Genomic DNA, 8,258 nt, shown 5'->3' on the forward strand with positions numbered 1-8,258 from the left:
AAAATGTATTTGTGAAAACCTGGTAAACAAGCACCTTGGTAAAAAAAAAAGATCTTTGCCAAGCAAGCGAAAACCTGGCAAACAAGCACCTCTTGTACTCAAGCTCTCCATCTATCAACACAACGTTGGCATTTCAACTTTCATTAATCTTCGCTTTCGCTTGTACATATATTTTAGTCACTTTAGTGACAGCCTGGTTCATTGGAATCCTCATTGCTTGAAACTGATTAATGTCCTGGTCTTAGGTTAATCGACATAGCACATTACATGTCCTAAGAAGTATCAATCAAGTCATCATTATGTCAGTGAAACTTGGTCATCCAATTTGAATCAGTCACCTGTCTCCTAACTATTGAAGAGTTTTATCATTGAGTAAACAAGCAAAACAACATAACGGAAAACAATCACTAAATAGTTTGACCTATGCATGAAATTTTCTTTGTGTGCTGTCTTTTATATTGGTTTTCAATTATTATCCCTCTGAGTTACTCGAGGAAGTCTATCTTGACTAAGAGGAGCAAGGATTGGGGGCATATTATTTTATTTGTTTTCTGCTTGTAGGAATGATTTCGATGATCTAAAAACATCTAATCAACTAGGTGTCTATGATAAGTGCCTTCACATCAAGATGAAATCACCACACATACCTCGACTCCACTTATTTGTATGCTATAGGGAGGTTGACATCATTTCTTTGTTTGTTTTGAGGGAATTTCTTTAAATGTGCAATCCGGGTCCATACGTAATTTGTCCAAGGATATGAACAAAAAAAGGGTCATTGTAGATAAGATTATTAACATTGCACATGAAAAGAAAGGAACTCTAATCTGCCTGCTATGTTTGTTAACGCTCAGTGATGAAACTTAAGCATTTCAAATCCAATGACTAGGTTTAGGTTGCATTTCATTTTGCATCTCATTTTGCATTTCATTTTGCATTTTGTGAATTTAGAGTGATTTTGGTATGGTAACAATGATCTCTTTACCTTCTGAATGAGAGTTGGAAGCATCATCATTTCTTAGCTAAGTGGTCTCTTTTTCATCATTTCTCCGATCAAGTACTTGTGTATTGAGATGTTAGCTGCATACATAAGCATTTTATATAGATTCATACACATTGATTTATATTCATCTTATTGCATAGAAAAAAAATTAAAAATTTAAATTTTCTAGATACTCATTTTCATCATTTATTTGCATATGAAAAGAAACAAAAAAATAAACATCCATATTCATTTGCATTACATCCATACTAAAAAGATATGCATACATATAGAATAGAGCATATAGAAAAAATCTCATAATCGATCGACACAAGTACAATGAAGTCAAATCAAGTCAAATCAAGGTCTCGTATATATAATGATAAAGTCTTAGGGTACAAAATAATGTCAATTGACATATACAAACTCCAATCAGAGCAAGAATCATAAGGGCTACAAAAAATGGGTGTGTCTACAAAAAAATTAAGAGCTACACAAAAAATCTAGCTCTCAGCCTCTCCCTCATTGCCAGGTGGTGGAGGAGGTGGAGCCTGCTAACGAGGGTCCTGATGAGGTGCCCAAGCTCCCTTAGACCATGCCATGTATTGTGAGTAGGGTACAACCTACTGCGCTAATGGAACTGCTACACTATAAGTTACAACATAATAGGTCGCCCGACTAGTCTAATAGATAACCTCCTGCTGCAAAGCATCTTGCTCTGCCCTAATCTTTGCAACTTGATGATCATGCTCGACCCTAAGCTCTGCTAGCTATCGGTCTTGCTCCACTAGCTCTGTCTGTGCTACTGTCAACTATGACTACAGACCTTCCAAACGTTCTCTCATTGACCGCACTGCATCCGCCCCTTGTTGCATTGCAAGCTCTCCACCTCCATCGCCACCTCCATCTCCACCTCCGGCTCCCCCCTTCTTATCTCTCCTTTGTCTCACCTACTTGGAAGCTATTCGCTCCTCCTCACCTCCACCCTCTGGTACCCTATCTCCACTTAGTCTGATACCAATAGCCCCTAGGGATCCACCCTCTCCTCTCTGCTACTACCTACCACTAGCTGGTACCCTGCTACTGCTAGCACTAGGATCACCACCTGCTCTCCTCAGAGCCTTGACTCTTTGTCCCTACCTCTGTTCCTTTCCCTACGTAGGGGCATCATCCTCAATCTCCTCTATCAGAGGTGCCTGCTCCACTAGATCTGTGAATCTAGGGAATGGATGCTGCTGGAACCAATCCTTGTATTGGGGCAATACCCCTGCATCTACAATATCCTCTAAATAATCCCACCTGAGCCACTGCAATCCTATCAAATCCTGCATGCCCACGGTGTATGATAACCTAGGTCCCCATCTCCATCTCTTCTCCTCTTCATAACGTGCGTATGCAGTAAACCCCTGCGAGATCCCCTAAGGTCTACCATACTGCCTCATCACCAATCCTTCAATCTACATTCACTCAATCACTTGAAGAAGACTCAGAAACTTCATCCGATGACTCTGATGACTCTGACAATAGTCCTATTTATGACAATATCTACTCAACATCAAACTCTGAATCATCTGATGTAAATGATGAGAATTTGTCTACTGATCTTGTTATTGTCAAACCATGATATGAAGTCCAATCTGGCATAGAGAATGGTGCCACAAGTAGGTCTATTGGATTAGGTCAACTAAATATTAATGTGCACTTTAATAATCATGGTCTGACTCTTCCTGGTCTCGAGACATTTGCGCAAGGTAGATTTCTAGAATTTGACTTTTTGATTCGTAGTTGTGATGACAATTCCATGAACTCACTCGAACCTGTCCAAACTCTTTCTTGGTACATCCTGAATTAATTGACTGTAGTCTACAAGACCAACCTATGAATGTACCTACTTTTGCCAATGACTACACTCTAGCCTATTAACTCAACGCAGTTGAACCCATGGACTCTTCCACCAGCAAATGGAGTGCAAATATGACTGAAACAGACATCAAGTATCTTAGTCACAAAAATCAGAAAAATAAAAATAAAATATCTGATGGCGAAAACCACATTGTGGCGGTGTCAGAATCTAAAAAAAGAGAAAATAAAGGACGTACCTAAGGGTGAAAATCTCTCTAAGGCACTTGAAGGTGAGATACTTGATATACTGCCAAGTCATTTTTAGGAAAGGTCTTCTATATTGATTGAGCCAACTCAGCTAGTGAACATTGGGAGTCAAGAGACACCACACATCATTCACTTAGCTCAATCACTATTAGTAGAAGAATTGAAAGATTTCACTAATCTCTTTTCAGAAAAGAAGATCAATTTTGCATGGACGTACTCTTATATGCTAGACCTATACCCTGATCTTATCATGCACCATATTTCTATCACACTGGGAGTTAAACCAGTCAAGAAAAAAACTCTGTAAGATGCACCCTCACGTGGTAGTGCTAGTCAAGGTTGAGCTAGAAAAACTTGTACACACTTCAGAGATCTCAACAAAGCTTGTCCAAAGGATGACTTTTTATTTCTAAACATTGGTATGATAATTGATATGATTGCTGGGTATGAGGTGTACTCACTAATGGACGGATTCTCCGGCTATAATCAAATCAAAATAGCTCCTGGGGATCAAGAAAAGATAGCTCTCACCTATGCATGGGGAACCTTTTGCTATAATGTCATGCCATTTGGGCTAAAGAACGTAGGAGAAACTTACCAAAGAGAGGTAACTACTATCTTTCATGTATGATGCATAAGAATATGGAAGATTATGTTGATAAAACCTTAGTAAAGACTATGGAGAGATCCACCCATATTCAAAAGCTAGGCCTCATACTAGACAGAATGGAAAAATTCAAACTCCGGCTAAATCCAAAAAAGTGTGCATTCGGGGTAACATCAAGGAAATTACTTAGCTACATCATTTCAAAGAATGGAATTGAGGTTGATCTGGAGAAGGTCCAAGCTATAATGGAAATTCCACCTCTAAAGAACATCAGTCAAATGAGAAGTTTACAGGGACGTCTCCAATCAATCAGATGCTTTATTTCTGAGCTAGCAGACAAAGCTCAACCTTTCACAAAAGTATTGAGGAAAGAAGTAATATACAATTGGGATAAGGAATGCAAACAACACCTTCAACAAATTAAAGAATACTTGTCTAATCTGCCAATATTGATGCCACCTATTCAAGGCAAACCATTGGTTCTATACACATCAACTATCGATTCATCACTAGGGGCACTTCTGGCACAACATGATGAAAATAAAAAATAGGGAGCTATATATTACATCAGCAGAACGTTGGTGTCCTATGAAATGAACTACACTATAATAGAAAAAGCATGCTTGGCATTACTCTTTTCATCACAAAAATTGAGACACTACATGTTAGCACATTCCATCAAGCTAGTAGCTAAGATTGATCCACTCAAATATCTTCTCAACAAAGCAATACTTTTAGGAAGATTGGCTAAATGGGTCATGGTTCTTACAGAGTTTGATATTGAATATGTAGACCAAAAATACATCAAAGGACAAGTGATTGCAGATCAACTTGTTGATGCTCCACTTGAAGACACTCAACCTCTGCATATAGAATTTCCATATGAATCAATAATGCACCTTACTCAATAATCATGGAAGATGTTCTTTGATGGGTCTTTCACTCAAAAAGGTTCCGATGCTGGAATACTTTTTATTATGCCTCAAAAGTAATCAATCCTGAAGGGTTACAAGATTCTTTTCCCTTGCACAAACAACATTGTAGAGTATGAAGCTCTAGTAAACAGGATCAAGCTAGCTATCAAATGGAAGGTTCTAGAATTACACATCTATGGAGATTTTCAGTTAATAATCAATCAAATCAATGATACATATCAGACTCAAGATGAGAAACTGATGCCTTATAAGAGAATGGTGGATGATCTCAAGAAATATTTTACTTTTGTATCATTCTAGCAGATTCCCATATCCTCAAATAGAGAAATAGATGCTATGGCCACCTTGGTATCTATACCAGAGTTACAAGAGTCTAATTTTTGCTTTGAATTCCTGGTGGAAGAGTTACATTACCCTGCCTTTTTATTCTCCTGAGTCCCAGATGGTCTTTTCTATTATCGAACATGACTTATCTCGCTACAACCACATTTACTCTTATCTGCGTGAGCAAATTATCCCTGAAAAATCTTACCCATAATGAGAAAAGGAACCTAACCTGAAATGCTTCACGATACGTCATCATCGCTAACGATCTATTTAGGCAAGGTTCAGATGGTACATTGCTTAGGTGTCTAGAAACTGAAGAGTCTAAACGTGCATTATCAGAAGTCCATGAAGGTATTTGTGGATCTCATTCAAATGGTCTAAATTTAGCTTAGAAACTACTATGGGATGGCTACTATTGGCCAGACATGGAGAAGGAAGCTAGAAAGTTTTCTAAAACTTGTGAGAAGTGTCAGATACATGGGAATCTTATACATGCTCCAACAAGGGATCTCATACCCTTCATTACACATTGGCCTTTTTAGCAATGGGCCTTTGATCTCATTGGTGAAATATATCCTGCATCATCCAGCGGACACAAGTTCATCATAACTACCACTGAGTATTTCACTAAGTGGGTAGAAGCAGTTCCACTCATCAAAGCAACCAGTAAATAAGTAGCTCTATTCATCCTTAAATATATCATTTGTAGGTATGGGATACCTTCATCCATCGTGACTGACAATGGAGGACAATTCAAGAATAAAGATCTAGATGAGCTCTATGAGAAATTCAAATTTAAACAACACTGGTCATCTGTATATTACCCTGAAAGTAATGGACAAGCTGAGGCATCTAACAAAAACCTGCTGACTATATTACACAGAACAGTGGATAAATCTGGGAAGGATTGGCATCTACAACTCAATCCTACATTATGGGCTTATAGAACAAGTATTAGAACACCTACTAGGGATACACATTTTTCTTTGGTGTATGGGTCTGAAGAAGTCTTACCTATTGAGGTGGAAATACCATCTTTAGGAGTTTATTTACAAGGTCTCATTATTGATGAAGACTATAGAATATCTAGATTGCAAGAACTCGAGTTGCTGGATGAACGTCGACAAGTGGCATTTGATCATCTAAGAGTGTATCAAAAGAGAATGTCTAAAGGATATAACAAGAAGGTTCAACAATGAGAATTTAAGGTTGGTGACCTTGTTCTGAGAGAAAATCCTAAAAATCAATAGTTTCGAGACAACAAAGGGAAGTTTGAACCCCGCTAGCTGGGTCCCTATATCATTACTACAGTCTTTGGCTCTGGTGCCTATCAGCTCTCAACATCAGAAGGAGAATAGCTCCGTGAACCAATTCACACCATCCACTTGAAAAAGTTCTTCACTTAGCATTCTATGCTCCAGCAACCTATATAGCTGAAAAATGTCCTGAAAAAAATCATAAAAATCATAAAAAGTCTTGGAAAAAAAAATAAAAAAAAGAAAAAAAAAAGAAAAAAGAGAGAAAATGCATTGGTGAAAACTTAGTAAACATGCATCTTAGTAAAAAAAAAGAAGATCTTTGCCAAGCAGGCGAAAACCTAGCAAACAGGTGCCTCTTGTACTCAAGCACTCCATCTATCAACGCAACATTGGCATTTCCACTTTCATTAATCTTCGCTTTCGCTTGTACATATATTTCAGTCACTTTTGTGACATCCTGGTTCGTTGGAATCCTCATGGCTTGAAACTGATTAATGTCTCGGTCTTAGGTTAATCGACAGAGCACATTACATTTCCTAAGAAGTATCAATCAAGTCATCGTTACATCAGTGAAACTTGGTCATCCAATCTAAATCAGTCACCCGTCTCCTAACTACTGAAGAGTTTTATCATTGAGTAAACAAGCAAAACAAGATAATGGAAAACAATCACTAAACAGTTTGACCTATGCATGAAATTTTCTTTGTGTGCTGTCTTTTATATTGGTTTTTGATTATTATCCCTCTAAGTAACTCGAGGAAGTCTATCTTGACTAAGAGGAGCAAGGATTGGGGGCATAATATTTTATTTGTTTTCTGCTTGTAGGAATGATTCCGATGATCTAGAAACATCTAATCAACTAGGTGTCTGTGATAAGTGCCTTCACATCAAGGTGAAATCTCCACACATACCCTGACACTGCTTATTTATATGCTACAGGGAGGTTTACATCATTTCTTTATTTGTTTTGAGGGAATTTCTTTAAATGTGCAATCCAGGTCCATGTGTAATCTGTCCAAGGATATGAACAAGAAAATGGTCATTGCAGATAAGATTATTAATATTGCACATGAAAAGAAAGGAACTCTAATCTGCCTGCTATGTTTGTTAACACTCAGTGATGAAACTTAAGCATTTCAAATCCAGTGACTAGGTTTAGGTTGCATTTCATTTTGCATCTCATTTTGTATTTCATTCTACATTTTGTGAATTTAGAGTGATTTCGGTATGGTAACAATGATCTATTTATCTTCTGAATGAGAGTTGGAAGCATCATCATTTCTTAGCTAAGTGGTCTCTTTTTCATCATTTCTCCGATCAAGTACTTGTGTATTGAGATGTTAGCTGCATACATAAGCATTTTATATAGATTCATACACATTGATTTACATTCATATTATTGCATAGAAAAAAAATAAAAATTTGCATTCCTAGATACTCATTTTCATCATTTATTTGCATATGAAAAGAAACAAAAAAATAAACATCCATATTCATTTGCATTACATCCATATTGAAAAGATATGCATACATATAGAATAAAGCATATAAGAAACATCTCATAATTGATCAACACAAGTACAATGAAGTCAAATCAAGGTCTCATATATATAATGATAAAGTCTTAGGGTACAAAATAATGTGAATTGACACATACAAACTCCCATTAGAGCAAGAATCGTAAGGGCTACAAAAAATGGGTGTCTACAAAAAATTTAAGAGCTACACAAAAAATCTAGCTCTCTGCCTCTCCCTCATCGCCAAGTGGTGGAGGAGGTGGAGCTTGCTGACCAAGGTCCTGACGAGGTGCCTGAGCTCCCTCAGACCGTACCATGTACAATGGGTAGGGTACAACCTATTGTGCTAATGGAACTGCTACACTGTAAGCTACAACATAATAGGCTTCCCAAATGGTCTAATGGAGAACCTCCTGCTACAAAGCGTCTCGTTCTACCCTCATCTCTACGACCTGATGATCACTCTCAACCCTAAGCTCTGCTAGTTGTCAGTATCACTCCACTAGCTATGTCTGTGCCACT

The sequence above is a fragment of the Cryptomeria japonica genome, chromosome 7 (genome assembly GCF_030272615.1).
Source record: "Cryptomeria japonica chromosome 7, Sugi_1.0, whole genome shotgun sequence".
NCBI lineage: Eukaryota > Viridiplantae > Streptophyta > Pinopsida > Cupressales > Cupressaceae > Cryptomeria > Cryptomeria japonica.